This window comes from Aquarana catesbeiana, linkage group LG13 (assembly GCF_042186555.1).
Source record: "Aquarana catesbeiana isolate 2022-GZ linkage group LG13, ASM4218655v1, whole genome shotgun sequence".
Classification (NCBI taxonomy): domain Eukaryota; kingdom Metazoa; phylum Chordata; class Amphibia; order Anura; family Ranidae; genus Aquarana; species Aquarana catesbeiana.
The window spans coordinates 18,666,012-18,684,766 of record NC_133336.1 but is presented as its reverse complement, the minus strand read 5'-3'; positions in this window follow the sequence as shown (position 1 = coordinate 18,684,766).

The window sequence follows — 18,755 nt, the reverse complement described above, 5'->3', positions numbered from 1 at the left end:
TTAGCCCCTTGTTTACCTTGGCTTTTATAAACATACCTAGGTAGACAATCGGTTAAGAAGTGCCTGTAAATTCTCTACTAATCTACAGAGTGCACAGTCCCCAGTTTCAAGGGCATACAAAAAATAGGAAATATGGAACAGCAAAATATATCAGTCATTTACATAAATTGCATAGAGGTGATTAGTTCTGATTGAGATTAGGCAAGAATTTGAATACTCGTATTAAAGCCGCCCGGTTCTGCACAGTTTCTGCTCAGAGGTGTCCTCCTTGGGTACTTACTACGCGTGCGTGCTGCAGCCCAATTCATTCCTATGGGTGATGCATGCTCATAGCAGCCTCTACCTGTCCAGCAAAGCAAGGCTCACCTACAGGAATGAGGGTGTAGCAGCAAACATGTGCAGTAAGAGGACGACATGTGAGGACTTTTCTAGAACAAAGGATGGACAGGACAAGCTGGGGCCACAGTGACTATTGTCTGGGGGGGGGGGGTTGGGTGTAGGCTGCACTCAAAGGAGTGGGGGAGGGGGATAATTAAAGGACAGCTGTACCTTGTAAACTTTGCCTTCTCTGCTTCCTCCCTCCCCCCCTTAGCAACTTGCTATTTACATTACTAACCACTTCACCTTCGGAAGGTTTTAGGCCCCTTTTACACTGATGCATTTTTTCCCGCGTTTTTAATTAATTTATTTATTTCAGGTACTTATATAAATTTTTGCATTTTTGCTGTGCAAGAAAAATGTTTCCCCTTAAGGGATATTAAAAAACCCTTTAAATGTTTCCTGGGACTTTTCAAACCACTGCGCTTGTGGGTGCATTTCGAAAAGTCCTGCATGCTGCATAGAGTTGCCACATCATCCCTTTGATCCAGGACACACATTAATTACTTGGGTTCTGTGGCTGATTAAACTCACTTGGTGCCTTATCTGCATTGAATTAGCCTCAGAACCTGTGTAATTAATATGTGTCCTGGAATAAAGGGATGATGTGGCAACCCTAATGCTGCATCTTTGGTTCGATGTTGAAAACTGCACCAAAAACGCAGCTTTCCATTGAAAATGAATGCAAATAGCGGTAAAAACGCACTGCAGTTTGCGTTTTTGAGTTACATGTCCATTTTTTCACAGGTGCGGGCAACCCAAAAAACGCACCAGAAACTCACAGGAAACGCATATGAAACTGCAAAATTGCGGTAAAATCATACGCCTCAGATGACGTCCATATGACGAAACGCGTAAGCCAGGACCAACTTGATACGCTCTTGCGTCACATCCGGGATTTGCGGTTTCTGACACAGGATCGGTGGAACGCAAGCTCCGAGTGAGGAGAGTATGTGAGCAAGCCAGCTCCCTCTCCTCTCTTTTAAACTTTTTTGGATTTGTTTACATTTACTCTTTAATAAATATAGCAATACGGAATCACGCTATGTGGATCGTGTTTTCCTCTTTTCTATAACCTATACATGCGGATATCTGGCCGGCATTTACGTTCCGCCCGTGGATGACCTTTCTGCCCTAAAGCTGGGAACCAGGGGGATATTGCAACTCTGAGACCGGGGATCACATCATTTATACTGCACGTTTGTTACCCTTGCAGGGGGGAAGCGCTCTGGTAAATGAAAGCACAAGAGGGGAGCACAGTCACTTTTGTCAGCACGTTCTCTGCTTATCCTTGAAAAAAAAAAAATTTTTTCACCTATTGAAGGAAGCACTATGTCACTCTGTATGGACACTTATTTTTAACATTTTTTGGTTATTATTGGACATTGTCCACAGCAGTTATATTGAGCTTATATGTTTATATTTTGGTATTTATCACATAGTTTTGTCAGTGTTGATTGATGGGCATTATTTACATCAGCTGATGTCATTTATTTATTGACTGCATCTCTTTATATACACCTTCATATATATATATATATATATATTTTATTACTATATACTTTATCTTTTACCCTTTGCACGTATCAATTTTTAAGCACAAGTCACTATATATATATATATATATATATATATATATATATATATATATATATATATACACACACACACACACATACACACACACACACACTTTTATTCGGTGGTACACATACCACCAATAGTTATATATACATATGTTTTTTCATTTTTTTTTTAATATAATCTTTATTTTTGGATATAGTTTCTTGACATAACATTCAAAGAAAGACAAATGAAAAGTGAAAACAAATAAGTGCCAGACAAGACACAATAAAGTATACATTATAGTAAGAAACTGCATAGCCATTTGCTCATGTATCTTCATAGCATACAAAAAGGACACGCCCTATTGACCGTTTATCATAAAGGTACTAAGAGACAGAGGTGATACTTAAAAGGTGTGCAAACATATGAGTCCTATCATCATGGGTTTGTCTCTAATCCTACAAAGTGAGGAAGCAGTAAGCATGGGCGCATCCTACTTAGTCTAATAGATGGTTATAGCCAGTTGGCATGCAGAATCTGCAAATGAGAATCCTGACACCAAGAGTAATAAAGAAAAATAAAAAACAGAAAAAACTAAAATGAAAAGAAGAAAAATGCACTCATGACACATCAGGTAATATTCCGGTAAGTCGCCTCGTCAGAGGTCAATTCAAATCTAAGTAGAGTATGCAACTTACCCTGTTTCCCCAAAAATAAGACCTAGCGTGATTGTCGGTGATGGCTGCAATATAAGCCCTACCACCCAAATAAGCCCTACCCTGTTTCCCCGAAAATAAGCCCTACCCTGAAAATAAGACCTACAAGGACTTTAACTAGGGCTTATTTGGGGGGGTAGGGCTTATATTGCAGCCATCACCGACAATCACGCTAGGTCTTATTTTCGGGGAAACAGGGTATGCTAAAAGCTGTTCTTCTCCTGTCGGGGTGGGTTCTCTCAGTTCTTCATCAGTGTTTTTCAACATAATGCTTCCATACCGCCCATACACCATACCATTTATCATATCAATCCTTACACTTCGCCATCCACTCCTCTGCAGCCATAATTTCATTCACCAAGCGGATCCAATCCGATCGGCTTGGGATTACACTACTTTTCCAATGAATGGGAATCAATCTTCTGGCTGCGTTCAGCAGGTGAGGTAGTACTGATTTTCGATAAAGGCCGAGAGGAATAGATGGGACGGGCAAGAGAAAGCCCAAGGGAGAGTCCGGCAAGTCAATATCCAAAATGAGTTTTATCTGAGATCTGATATCCTGCCAGTAAGGTTGCAGTTTGGGGCAATCCCACCAAATATGCATGAAGGAACCCCTTTGACCACATTCCCGCCAACAAGTGACTGAGGAGGTCGGAAATATTTTAGCTAGTTTTGTGGGTACTCTATACCATCTTGTTAGTATCTTAAACCCATTCTCCTGCATTTTTGTGTCTACTGAGCTGGTATGCGTAAGACGGTATAGAAAATCGAATTGCATGTCAGAGAACTCATGGTTTAGGTCTCTTTCCCACTCCTTGATGTAATTCGGTTTCCCCAAAGGTATCCGCCTTAACAGTAGATCGTAGAGGACAGATATAGAGTGAGGTATTGGATTGGCGGCCATGCACGGCCTCTCAAAAGGGGTGGACGAGGTAGGGGAGCGTATGGTTTGAGGCAAATCATGTGCAAAATGCTGAAGCTGCCCATATTTCCAGCCATCCATTGGGAAACTGCCATATTGGGATCTAAGAGAGTCTAGTGAAAGTAATCCCTGGTCCTGGAAGAACCGACCGCACCTCACCTCCCCATCTGCCATCCACGTGCGAAAGAAAGACGGGTGTTCCCCCGGGGCAAACCATGGGAAGCAACTCAGGGGGGTCAGTGGAGAAAAAGGGGGTGCCAGCTGTCCTGAATCATTCAGGGTGTCCCATATCTTCAGTGCATGGACTGTCAGGGGGGAAACGTAAGAGGACAAGCCTCCATGAACCTGGGGCAACCAAGGGGCATGAGATAAATTGCGGCCTGCTAAAAATTTTTCTAGTGAAACCCAAACCCTAGTGGTCACTCCGTGGTGCCAGTCCAAGATCCTCTGCAGGGCAATCGCCTCATAATACCGGAGATCTGGGACTCCCAGGCCTCCCCACCATTTTGGTCTCTGCAAGGTGCGAAGCGCCAACCTGGAACCCCGGCCCCTTCCAGATGTATTTTATAAACACACTATTGAGGCACGAGAAGAAAGACCTGGGTAAAGAGATAGGCACCATCTGTAAGTAGAACAAAATACGCGGGAGTACATTCATCTTTAACACACTGACTCATCCCATCCATGAAAAGGTTTCCTTGTCCCAGCCATGCAGATCTGATTTTAAAGTGGATAATAGTCGAGTGTAATTAATATCATACAACTGGGAGCAATGTGGGGTGAGATAAACTCCAAGATAAACGATTACTACACCACTGAAAGGAAAAGGAAGATTGCAACCGTGTACGCAAATTTGGGGGAACATTCAGGGGTAAGATCTCCGATTTAGAATAGTTTTTTTTAAAGTTGGCAATAGATCCAAAAGGTCTGTAATTCTTCCATTATATTGGGGAGGGAAATCAACGGGTCAGCTACGTAAAACAAAACATCGTCTGCGCAAGCTGATAGTTTATGTTCCTGGGATCCAACTTCTAAGCCCTTAATATTAGGATTAGTTCTTATCCTATTGAGCAATGGCTCCAAGGTAAGGGCAAAGATGAGAGGGGACAACGGACACCCCTGTCTGGTCCTGTTCCCAATAGAGAAGGGGGTCTGAAAGCATACCATTCACTTTGACTCGTGCTTCTGGGTGGCTATACAATGCTAATATCCATGACAACATTTTGGATCCCAAACCCAACTTTGTCAGAACTGCTCGAAGATATACCCAATCCACCCTGTCAAATGCCTTTTCCGCATCAGTGGAGAGCAGGAGACAGGGTGGATGGTCAGCCCGCGTCTGTGCCCAGTGGATCAGCTGAATTGCCCTACTGGAATTATCCCTCGCTTCCCTGCCGGTTATAAACCCTGTTTGGTCTGGATGAATGATGGATGGCATAATAGGTTGTAAGCGATTCGCTAAGACCTTTGCTAGGATTTTTATGTCCGTATTTAGGAGCGAGATACGTCTATAGTTACTGGGGACCGTATGATCTTTCCCAACTTTGGGAAGGACCGTAATATGTGCTAGTAGGCCCTCTTTAGGCATAACCGTACCTGAAGGCTAACGCATTAAAATAAGTACACAATGGGCCAGACAGCTGAGGGAGGAAAGTGCGGTAATACGAATTTGTGTATCCGCCAGGGCCAGGGCTTTTCCCTTTCGGTAGATCCTTGGTTACAGTTTCCAATTTTGTCTGAGTGATAGGGACTTCCAGATTCTTGCTGGTTTGAGCAGTGAGTTGGGGAGCCTGAGCCTCTGTCAAGTAATCCCTAATATGAGCTAGTTTCTGGTCAGCAGTCAAATTGGGAAGTGTTTCGGGGAGCTGGTATAACTGAGCATAAAATATTCTCTAAACGCAGCCGCTATCTTCGATGAATGGATCACAGGTTTTCCATTTCCAGACGGAAGTTTATGTATGTAGTTAGAGGTCTGTTGTCGTTTTAGAGCTCTGGCTAACAACCGCCCACATTTATTCCCATGTTCGTAAAACTTGTGGGAGACATAGCGAAGCCGGGCACGAATCCGAGTGTCTAAAAGGGTGGTTAATTCTAAGCGAAGGACCTGGAGTTCTGATGTCAATTCTGCAGTGACATTGCGCTTATGTGTGAGTTCCGCCATGTGAATCTTTCCCAGAAGGGATTGAAGATTTCCCTCCCTTGCTTTCTTCAGTCTCGCACCCTGGGAGATAAATTCCCCCCTAATCACCGCCTTGTGCCCCTCCCAAATAGAAGACCACCCCACATCCGCCTTAGAATTTTTGATGAAATAGTGGTAAATAGTATCTGACACACTTTTAGAGGCCACAGTATCATCTAGAATGTTCTCATTCAGACGCCAGGTCCATGATCTGGCCTCGGGGGATAATGGATGTATAGATACAGACACTGGAGCCCATCGACGCCCCTGCCAGCGTCTCTAGGGAAAATTGGTCCATTATCACCATGTCAATGCGGGTGTATGCGGCGTGAGTCGCCGAGTAGTAGCTGAAATCTTTTTCTGAGGGATGAAGCAATCTCCAGCAATCGACAAGGTGATGTGACTGTAAAACCTTCTTAAAATGTTTAAGAAAGGAAAATGAGTGCGTGGAACGCCCTGCAGACGTGTCTAGCTTAGGATCAGGGCTGACATTGAAATCGCCCCCCACAATCAATTGTCCCTCCCTAAAATGGGAGAGGGACTCTAGAAGCGAGTCCAAGAAGGTCAGTTGGTGGATATTTGGTGCATACACGGTTGCAAACGTAAACTTACGGCCTAGGGTAGTGCCCTTAATAAAGACATATCTGCCATTTGGGTCAATCAGCTGGTCCTCCAGGATAAATGGACACTGTTTATGAATAGCTATTGCCACACCACTCGATTTAGCTCAAGGGGAATTACTAAGAAACCATTGGGAGTACAGGTGAGTAGGAAGGCGGGGGACCGAGTCAGTGCAAAAGTGTGTCTCTTACAATAGAAGGATTTGTGCCCTCATGCGTTTGGTCTCGAGCCACAACTTACTGCGTTTATTGGGCGAACACAACCCTCGGACATTGTACGATACCACTTTCAGAGATGCCATTGGGTGGTGATGTCAAGGAAGGGTCTCCAACCCCGGACAGGAGGCACAGCAACTCTGCAGACATTTGAGTCATGGCTCCATGAGTGCTGAGAAAACAAAAGGTAAGTATAAAAACGCAGAAAACAAAAATACAAAAAGACATTTAAAACAACCACCAAGGAGGAAACCATAAGGGCCCTCCAAACAAACCAACCGTCGCCAGTCGGGGACCTCCATCTGGTCAACTGACCAAAAAAAAAGATGAAGGTCAGCGAGCAGCGAGGGATCCCAAATAGGGGAATGAACTCCTAAGAGTAAGCCTACGTGGGGGAAAATGGCGCAACACCAAGTGCGAGTCCGTCCAGAGCCGTCACTCACAGCCAACAAGAAGGGCTTGGCAGCAGCTACAATGTGCCAGCTCGGTGTGCTGTAACCGCAGCAACTACAATAAAAGTCGCTATATTTCACGAAGTAGTAAACAAGGGGGAAAAGAGCAACCTGTAAACAAGAACAAAGGTTAGGGAGTCACAAGAATCCTTTAGGATCTCCGTGGAAGAGATGGATGAAGGGGTGAATGTGGGTCATCCCGGTGAGACTCTTCTCCTCCAGATCTGCGTCTATTCCGGCCTCTGCGGCGAGAAGTACGCCAGGGTTGAGGGCGTGCAGGGAGTAGTATCTCCGGAGCGGACCTCCAATCTGGGATGTCAATAGTAGGTAAGTCCAACTGTTGCAGGAACCGTGGCAGTTCTTCTCTTGAGCGTAGAACAACTTGTCTGCCATCTTTAGTTACCGACAGTTGAAACGGAAATCCCCATCTATAAATCAGCTTTGCATCTTGCAGGGCCTCCAATACCGGCTTAAGTGCCCGGCGTTGCATCAGGGTGCGCCTTGAGAGATCTGGAAATAGGGATATTTTCGCTCCATCAAAGTCCACGTGGGGGACACCTCTGACGTGAAGCATTATGCTTTCCTTCAGGGAATACTTGTGCAATTTGCAAATAATGTCTCGCGGTTTATCTGGATCCTCTGAAGGCGGACGAAGGGCCCTGTGAGCCCTGTCTATCTCAATGTAATCAGGTGCAGCGTGGCCTAGGATCTGTTTTAAAAGACCCTGCAGGGATGGGACTATGTCTTTAGGTCCAGTAGCTTCAGGCATGCCTCTGATGCGAATGTTAACTCTGCGACTCCTATTTTCAAAGTCATCCATTTGGTCAATTAAGGAGTTAATCCTGTGTTCCTGTGTCTTACAGCGTTCATGGAGGGTTTGTAGAGCAGGGGTAACAACTTCCCATTGAGCTTCCAGATCCTTCACTCTACCCTCAATGTGAGCCGTGTCTGCCTGCAGGGCCTCAATATCCTGCCTACAGGCCTTCTCCACCCTGTTAACAAACAGTTCCAAGTCTGTCTTTGTAGGTAGGGCTAGAATGTGAGCCCGCAAATCTAAGTCCCCTAATGCATCCCCCAGAGCCGCAGGGGGGACAGAGCTAGCAGAGCTGGCAGAGGGAGAGAAGGAGAAGGTGGCTTTGGAGAGGGGATAGGAGAGGCGGCGCGAGCGGCCTGATGTTTACCGGTCGGCGCCATCTTGGATATGCAGCCCCGATCCTCTTCTTAAATTGGGTCCCTCACTGCCGCTCCTGGCTCCTCCCCCTTGACCAGTGCCCCCCAATAGCAAGCCGCTTGCCATTGGGGAACTGGTGCATGCTCGCTCCCGAGCCTTGCCCTATGCGTCCATAAGACACATAAAGAGCCGTGGCTCGGCCCCGCCCCCCCGCTCTCCTCACTGGCTTTGATTGACAGCAGTGGGAGCCACTGTCTCAGCCAATGAGGAGAGGGAGCCCTGGGACAGACGAGGCTCTGTGCACATTGCTGGATCGAGAGGGGGCTCAGGTGAGTATTGGGGAGGGTGGGTAGATCAGCACACAGGTGGCTTTTTACCTTTATGCATAAAAGGTAAAAAAACCTTCAGCCTTTTTTTTTTTTAGACACTTTAATCATACAGTACCCTCTGTGACTGAGCCCCCACTGGGGTGAAATGCGTTGGTGGAGGAGCAGGGTTTGGTTGGCGGTGTTGTGTGTAACGTACAATTTTCCAACACAAAAGTTTCACCCCAGAAACGCATTTCACCCCAGGAAGTGCTCCTACTTCAACACATCGCCCTGGAAAGGGCTCCTCCTTCTCCAACCCATTTCACCCCAAGAGGGACTTCATCAGAGTACCTCCATGATGGAGCCCTTACTAGGGTGAAATGCATTGGAGGAGGACGGTCTCGTAGACGGTATTGTGTTTAATGTACGATTTCCTATAGAATAAAATCTGATAAAAATACAAGAAGCCCCACTACTGCCAAATCCTTTCACTTTGGTTTGTTTGGTTGAGATGAAGATGGTTCCCCTGTAGCCTTGGTAGCCATGGTTGGCCGCTGGACTTTAATTCCGCCTTCTTATTGGTGCACCTGGGTTTACATGTACTTTAATAGAGCCAAATTTCTAATAACCATTAGTCCTCATGCACGCTGGACGTTTATACAGCAGCCGTTTTTTGGCTTCAGACGTTTTTTTTCTACAGCCAATAAACTCCCCATCATGTTACCCTATGTGTCCATGCACACATAGGCTGTTAGTTTTTTGGCTTTCACCACTTCAATACGGGGGGCATTTTCACCCCCTTCCTGCCCAGGCCAATTTTCAGCACTGTAACATTTTGAATTACAATTGCGCGGTCATGCAACACTGGACCGAAATTGTTATCATTTATGTTTAGGCTCCATGCACACTGGACGTTAAAATAACATTATAAAAACGCCAGTAGCTTTGCAAGTGTTTTTGCAATAGCGTTTATTAGCGGTTTTTAGTGTTTTTTCCAAGTTAGCTTTTTTTGAGCATTTTTTTATTTTTTCAATTAATCAAAAAAAAACTTTAAAAAAAACAAAACACTGGTGAGCCACGTTTTTCAGCGTTTAACGACGTTTATCAGCGTTTGGCGTTTTTTTGTGGTCAGAAAAACGACTCCTGAAGGCGATTTTATGGCGTTCAGACAACTCCACTGCTGATAAAAGTTCAAAAACGTCCATGTGTGCATGGACACATAGGATAACAGAGTGGAGTTCATGGGCTTTTTTTAAAAAAAAAAAAAAAAAAAAAAAAAAAAAGCCAAAAACTCCCAAAAAAAAAAAAAGTCTGTTTATGAGCTCCAGTGTGCATGGAGCCATAGCGCTTTCTTTTGATGGTATTTGATCACCTCTGCAGTTTTTATTTTTTGCGTTATAAACAAAAGAAGAGCCACAAGTTTGAAAAAAAAAAAATATATATTTTTTACCATAATATCTCAAACTTTAAAAAAAAAAAAAAAAAAAAAAAAAATTTTTTCCTCAGTTTAGGCCGATATATATTCTTCTACATATTTTTGTAAAAAAAAAAATTGCAATAAGTGTATATTGATTGGTTTGCGCAAACGTTATAGCGCCTACAAAATAGGGGATAGATTTATGGCATTTTTATTATTTTTTTACTAGTAATGGTGGCGAGCTGCGATTTTTATCGTGACTGACATTATGGCGGACACATCGGACACTTTTGACACCATTTTGGGACCATTGTCATTTATACAGCGATCAGTGTTATAAAAATGCACTGATTATTGTGTAACTGTCACTGGCAGTGAAGGGGTAAACTTTAGGGGGCCAACAAGGGGTTAAGTGTGTTACCTAGGGAGTGATTCTAACTGTAGGGGGAGGGGACTGACTAGGGGGAGGAGACAGATCGGTGTTCTTATATACTAGGAACACACAAGTTGTCTCTCCTCTCCCCTGACAGGACATGGATCTGTGCATTTACGCACACACACAGATCCACGGTCCTGCTCTGTAATGAGCGATCGCAAGTGCCCGGTGGACATCGCGGCCACGCGCATCGGCTCCTCAGTGATGCGGCAGGCGCGCACGCGTGCCCCCTATACCGCCGAGAAGGTCATATGACGCCCGCCTAGAATGGGAGATCCCATCTGCGGGCTTCATATGACAATGGGCGGGTAAGGAAGTGGTTAAAAAACAAAAAAACAAAACTAGTGGGTTCTGAGTGGAGTTTTTCAGCTGTAAATATCCTCGAACGTCAAAAAATGCTGATAAATGCTCAAAAATGCAGCTCACCAGCGTTTGACGTTTTTGATCCATTGGGAAAAAAAAAAAAAAAAAAAGCTGAAAAACGCCAACGCTATTGCAAAAACGTTGGAAAATAAAACTGCGAAGCTACTGGCGTTTTTATAACGTTATTTTAACGTCCAGTGCGCACGAGGCCTTAGGCAGCAGTCTGTGGTATGTACCAAAGACACACAAGAATATTGACTTCCACAATTTATTACCCGGGTGACAAATTCAGTCTTCAAGGAATAACACCAAAACATTCTTTGCAATTAAAACAAACAGTCTAGTGATTAAAAATGTAAAATCTGCATTCTAATAAGTTAAAAGCTACATTTTCAGTTTGTGGTCATTTCCCTAAAATCAAAAATGTGATCAGACTCAAGTCAGACATTAAAACTGTCCAGAGGTAGTCCGAGTCAATTTCCACCCTTCGCTTTGGTCAAGCAGCATCTCAAGAATTGTCACCACTCTTCAAGTCTTGTGATTTATGTTGTTTGGTGGCCTCTAGGGGGCAGGCCTTGGCTTCCTAGGGGGCGGTTCCTGACCCCCTTGGGCATTCAGAGAGGTGTGGAGGTCACACACATGCTCCTCGTTTTGGATGTACAGATCAGGGCCTTGCTCAAGCTTTTCAGGTCCAACAGCCAACACAGTCTTAGATGGACTTGGCTTTGTAAATGAAGGTTTATGTTTGTACTGAAGAGTTGTGAAGTTGAAGGGAAAAAAAAAAAAAAAAAAAAAAGGAAAAAAGGTCATAGAGTAGTTGAGGATTGAGGTAGAAGCTTCAAGCTGGGGTAGAGAGGATTAATGATCACTAGTGCCCCTCTACTGCCCTCTGCTGGAAAACTTGATGTTGCCAGTTGTGCCAGTGAAGACCTTGGCAGACGTTATCCATAGTACGGGTGATGCTGTAAAAACACAAAAATATTGTCAGCGTGTCTCCAAAATACTAAATATTATATAACAGGGCAAGGCAGGAAAAAATGTAAGTTGCTCATCAATCTGGACCCACAACTGATAAAAAGGGCCGTTCTATACACAGCAAATACCGGTCATATCTGTTGCCGTTTTACAAACAGACCTCTCATCAAATATATGTAGAAATTGCAAAGCACCTCGGCGTCATGTAGTCCTATTCTACCCAATGAGAGCATCAACAGTGCAACCTAAAGACGCATTCGCTGAACTATAAGCCAATTTACTTGAGAGCTTAAAAAAGCAGCGCCCGATATCCGATGAGATGCAAACTGAAAAGGTGAATGTGTAATCATTTTATTGAAAGTACAGGCAGTCCCCGAGTTACCAAAGGGTTAGGGACTGTAGGTTTGTTCTTATGTTGAAAAATGTTTATAAGGTCGGGAGAGCATGCGCAGAACGGCAGAGATGTAATTTTCCGATGTTTTGTCAAGTAGCCGCGCATGCGCAGACGTCGTTTTCCAATGCGAACAGTGGCCGTGCGTGCACAGAACGGCAGCCGCCTCCCGTTTGTAAGTAGGAGTCGGTCGCAAGTCAGATGTTCGTAACTCGGGGACTGCCTGTAGTGAAAAAAAAAAAAAAAAAAAAAAAGCGTTAGAAAATAGTTTGGAATGGACTTTATAGGCATAACAAAAACTAAAAAAAAAAAATGTAATATTTATTACAAAAAAAGTGATTAAAAAAACCATGTACATAAACTTACATACAGTATATTCACAAATACCTAGGAGCAAATTCAATACACTATCTACATATTAGATATATGTTTAAACAAGGTATTCAATCATTTTACTTGTTCAATCGTAACAGGTTTCAAATGAGACAGTGTAAAAAAATAGCTCGACTTGCTCTACATGTTACGCGTTCAGTAACGCTTCCTCAGGAGCTTTTGGCATATTTTCCACAAAAGGGGAAAAACAAAAAAAGGAAGTAGTGAAATAAAAGTTCACACTCGGGGTCTGTGCTGCCATCAAGTGGGAAGTTCCTCAACCTTATAAGTCTAATGCCCCGTACACACGGTCGGATTTTCCGATGGAAAATGTCCGATCGGAGCGTGTTGTCGGAAATTCCGACCGTGTGTGGGCTCCATCGGACATTTTCCATCGGATTTTCCGAAAACACACAAAAGTTGGAGAGCAGGAGATCGGATTTTGTTGTCGGAAAATTCTATCGCGTCAATTACGAACGTGTGTGGCCTGTTCCGACGCACAAAGTGCCACGCATGCTCAGAAGAAATTCCGGCACGGGACAGCTCGTTCTGGTAAACTTAGCGTTCGCAATGGATACAGCACTTTCGTCACGCTGCAATGTTCAAAATGGTTTAATACAGCGCACTCTCTTCTTCTTTATAATGTGACAAGAATTAAGTCGTTTTGCTGCTCATATTCACACACTTCAAAGTTTTTTTTTTTGTTTTTTTATTGGGATTCCCTGAATATATTATTAGTTGTCACATCTGACAGAATTTTTTTTTTTTTTTATTTAATTTTTTTGGGGATTTTAAGCTTTTTTTTTTTATTATTTAATGTTTGTATTTTTTGCAAGGCTGATCTTTGTTCAATGTTATTTTTATTTTTACTCCAGACTATTTTTGTGTGTGTTTTGTGTGTCAAGTTATACCAACACCATTGATATCTTTTATTATTTAATCTCAAGGAGATTGTTTGTTGTTGGTGTCCCTTGTTCATTTCACATTGTATATTAGAAATGTACCTGAATCCTCACAAACCAACTGTCATTTTTGAAGTCAAACAAATAGGAGAGTATAATTCAAAACAAAAATCCTTTATTAAAGGGATCAGAACCAAACAAAGAGGAAGGCAACACTGGATCAACAGGAGAAATTAGTGAAGCCTGGGACCCCCAGGGCAGACCTCAATTCTTCAACATCAAAATTGGTGGCCTGAGGAGTCCATATGTAAGGGAGGGCAGTCTGGTCCAGAATTCGCAGAGATCGGGATAGCAGCAGATGACATGTGTGTCCCCAGGCTGTGGTACCACAAGAGGCTGCATTTTTTGGCCGACCAGACTGGATCCAGGGTCCTCACTTTCTGGTCTTCCTTCCACGCTTCCGTCCGGGCTGTGGCTGTGCTGTTGGAGATGTGGCAGGAGGAGGAGTAGGACCTGGAGGAGGACCTGCAGGAGGGAGGAGGAGGAGGAGGACCATCGCAAAGGTGTGTCTGAGCTGTAATTTGGCCCCTCATACCTTTGTTAAGAGCCTCCAATATGAGGGCCTCACACATGGCTTGTTGGCATTCCTCCATCCTCTGCATTTTATATGCAATGACGGCAGCAATGTTCTCCTCCACGGTCTGTGGTGCTCCCAGGACCTCTGTAGCCCTCCAAAAGAGTCCTCCGGTAGCCTCCTCTAGGGCACTCCTCCTACTGCCACTTTCCCTTTCCAGGGGGAGTGGAGGGACCTGCAGATCAGCCAGCCGGCTCGGCCCAGCCACCTCCTGGCTGAGACTTCCCTGTGTATGAAAAAGGGACATGGTTGTAATGTTTTACATCATCAATCACAATCATAAATTAGTACTCCCAACTAACATCATTGATTGGACAAGCAGAAATATTTAGAGGAATGCTATACCTGGCTCAATCTGGGCTCCTCCACATGCGGCCTGGAAGGCCCAGGTTGGGCGTCGGAAGCCTCAGCCGGGGGGGGGGGGGGGGTTGGGGAAGGAAGACTGGAGAGGGATGGCCTGGGTGTAATAAATATTTAAAACCCTTTAATTTTTTGTGTTATGCCTATAAAGTCCATCATTCCAAACTATTTGAATGATTTCCAATATCGGGACGTGGCATTAATCATCTATGCACCGTATCCACAGTGCCACTCTGTGGTGATACGAACTCTTAGAATTTGTAGTGAAAAGTGATCAGTTCTCCCCCCCCCCCCCCCCAGTTGTGCTCATAAGTTTACATACCCTGGCAGAATTTATGATTTCTTGGCCATTTTTCAGAGAATATGAATGATAACACAAAAACTTTTCACTCATGGTTAGTGTTTGGCTGAAGCCATTTATTATCAATCAACTGTGTTTACTCTTTTTAATCACAACAGAAACTACCCAAAATTACCCCATTTATTTTGGAGAGGGGGGTGGATTTATGCTGGGGGCATATGAGGAATAAGAATTTGAACTGGGGGGGGCGCAAAGATTCATACCGGGAAGGGGATTTCAACAGGGGGCAGATTTTTATTGGGAGGAGGGGGGGGGGGGGGATTTATGCTTAGGGAGATAAGCAGGTAGATTAGTGCTTGATTTTTTTTTGGGGGGGGGGTATTTTTGATGACACAATAATGCTCATACATCTTGAGGGGGGGGGGGCGCAATTCGTCATGTTCGCCCTGGGCTCTAGGTGACCTTCTCCCTGCACTGCCCATGAGATGCTTCTCTTGGACCAGTGGTTGGGGACAGAGAAGTGCCATCAGTCAATGGGGTCTCCTTGCTATCTGTGTTGTTGGGCGGCCATGGAGGGAGGAGGGGGTGTCCTGTCTGACTGCAACACACCAGGAACCCAGACATTGCAACACCCCGAGAGCCAAGACTTCACTTTACAAGGCAGCAGAAAGTGTGCTGGGGACCCCCTTGTCCTGGTCTGTATATTGTCCTGCCCATGTGCACCTTTATGTAAATTGGCAACAGATCAGAGCAGCTGCCATTGTTGCCTTTTTCGGAAGAGTCGCAGGGTGAAGGATACGGAGCAGATATATAGACGACAATTAACATTACTACAAGGAAAGGCAGAGATGCCCCTATTACTTTTCAGGGGACAACCCAAAATTTGGGATTTTCTTTCAGTTTCAATGATAACAGTAAACAGGACAAAGAGGGGATGAATCTCCTTAACCACTTCAGCCCCGGAAGATTTTACCCCCTTTCCCGACCAGAGCCCTTATTACAATTTGGCACTGCGTCGCTTTAACTGACAATTGCGCAGTCATGCGATGTTGTACCCAAACGAAAACTTACATTTTTTTTTACCCACAAATCGAGCTTTCTTTTGGTGGTATTTGATCACCTCTGCAGGTTTTATTTTTTGCACTATAAACAAAAAGACCGACAATTTTGAAAAAAAAAAAAAAAAAAAATAATATAAATATATATATATATATATATACATACATACATACATACATACATACATACATACATACATACACATACACACACACACACACACACACTTTTAAAAAAATTATATAATATTAATAAAAAAAATTTTATACCACATACATACAACTATAATAAATACCCCCCCCAAAAAAAGAAAAAAAAAAAAAAAATAATAATATATAATAAAATCGCAATAAGCGTATATTGATTGGTTTGCGCAAAAATTGTAGTGTCTACAAACTATGGGAAAGATTTATGGCATTTTTAGTATTTTTTTTTTTTAATTAGTAATAGCGGTGATCTGCGATTTTTACACATTTTTGGGACCAGTGACATTTATACAGCAATCAGTGCTATAAAAATGCACTGATTACTGTGTAAAGGTCACTGGTAGTGAAGGGGTTAATACTAGGGGACGATCAAGGAGTTAAATGTGTGTTCCCTCAGTGTGTTCTAACTGTGGGGAGATAGGACTGAGTAGGAGGGGAGACATATCGCTGTTCCTACTTTGTAGGAACAACCAACATGTCTCCTCATGTCTCCTCTCCTCTGACATCACAGGGATTTGGGTGTTTACACACCCAAATCCCTGTGCTGGCGCTCATGCACGCGATCGCGCGTGGCCAGCGGCGATCATGCCTGCCGGCCACGTGCGCCCTCTGGCTAATTGTCGATCAGCCCCGATGATTCTGTGTTATTCCATATTTAGGTTTCTATGCATTACTGTTAAGATCCAAAAAGGCAGAGACTCCTCCAAAATTGGCTTTTATATATTTTTACATTCCTTAAAATACCTCATGTCTGGACCATGACATTTATATATTTCCTTTAATAAATTTACTTTAAAATGTTTTTTTTTTTAGGGGTTAATTTTCTTCATGTTTTTGGTTTGTGAGGTAAATAACTCATAAGGCGAGATAGTGAAATGACATTTTCAGCATCTCATGAGCTGGGGGGCTGGTGGTAAATTTTTTGGAGGCGGTGGCAAACAATGCACCCACAGCCAACCCCCCTGGTCGGGTCACCCACACCCCCCCGGTCAGACAGTTACCAACTCGGTACTGACCCCATCTATAGTGCGGGCAGCTCTTTTCTATGGGCAACGGGTCCACTGCATCTCCTCGGCGTCACAGTGGCTTCCCTTGTGCACACCCTTTTTTTGAAGCCTATTAGAGCCTCTGGCTCCAATCATGTGCTTCAAACCGCCCCCCCCCATTCCAATCCATACATCCAGCGGCCTGCATGTAGATTAGGGGGCCCAGATACATGGATAGGGGAGGCGGCGCCTGTGCACCCTGCATGTAGATTAGGGGGCCGGAGCCTGTGCGCCCTGCAGGTAGATTAGGGGGCCAGACACATGAATAGGGGAGGCAGCGCCTGTGCGCCCTGCAGGTAGATTAGGGGGCCAGACACATGGATAGGGGAGGCGGCGCCTGTGCGCCCTGGAGGTAGATTAGGGGGCCAGACACATGAAGAGGGGAGGCAGCGCCTGTGCACCCTGCATGTAGATTAGGGGGCGGGAACCTGTGCGCCCTGCATGTAGATTAGGGGGCGGGACTCATGGATAAGGGGGCGGCACTGCACTACGGGCCGCCACTGGTCAGGAGATAATTGAAGCAAGTGACCCATTTTTTCAGTTCTCATGAGATATTCTTTAGTGAATTGAGCCCCCCTGTGACACCCCCAAGAGAAGCAGCAGATTGAGGCTGTGATAACGATGACGACTGGGACTTACCAGAGGGTTGTGCCAGTTGAATCACTGCTTCATGAAATGCTCGACAGCCGCACGGTAACAGGAGCGATCGGCTGCATACTATTATAATATGCAGCCGATCAGTGAAAATCTCTTCTGTCATCTCATCAGATTCCGTCAAAGAAACTATTTTCTTCACCGATTCCTCGATCAAGGCTTTGGCCTGAAGGGAAGATGAGGAGAGATGGATATGAACGAAAAAAAATATTTGTTTCATTTCGATTCGTTATTTACATAAATTCGTTTTCGGTATTCGTTTCGTATATTCAAGTTTGAATCAATTCAACTTTTCCAAATTCTGAAAATTCGATTCAAAATTCTAATTTCTATTCTATTGTCCCCCCCCCCCCCCCCCCAATTCTGTTCTATTCTAACATTTTATATTATTTTATTTTCTATTCCATTCAAATTCAAAATTCGAATTCCAGAAGATGGCTATATTCTATTTTTTTTTTATCCCCATTCAATCCTTTTATTTTCTATTCAATTTTAATTCTATTCAAATTTTGGGAAATGGTTATATTCTATTGTTTTTTTAATTCTATTCCATTTCAAAATTCTAATTTCAGAAGAGGGTTATAATATTTCTATTTTATTCTTATTGTTTTTTTCTATTCCATTTAAAATTCGAATTTCAGAAGTTATTTTATTCTATTCCTTTATTTTATTCTGGTTTTGTTCTTTTCTTTTCTATTCCTTTATTTGCTATCCTATTCTCTTTGGAAATTTGATTCATAAACGATTGATATTTGGTCAAAAATGTTCATTTTCGGCATTTCGGATTAGTTTAAATTCGCTCCTGTTGCAATTCGGATACATCCGAATTACGGCAAACTTGTACGAATTTCGATTTGTAACAAAACAAACCGCACATGTCTACTACAAGCAGGAGAATGCATGAGCCAATAAGAAGACAGGTTTAGGCATTCATACTAACTGTATTTACCCACTTCACGTCCTTCGGAGGTTTTAAAAAACATTCTGGACTTGAAGTTCATAGCGGCAGCCATGAGCTTGGTATACATTTTTTTTTTTTTACAGCCCGCGAAATCACTTTTACAGTAGAACAATCTGTGCTTGACTAGCTGCATCGGAGGGCAGGGGAGAG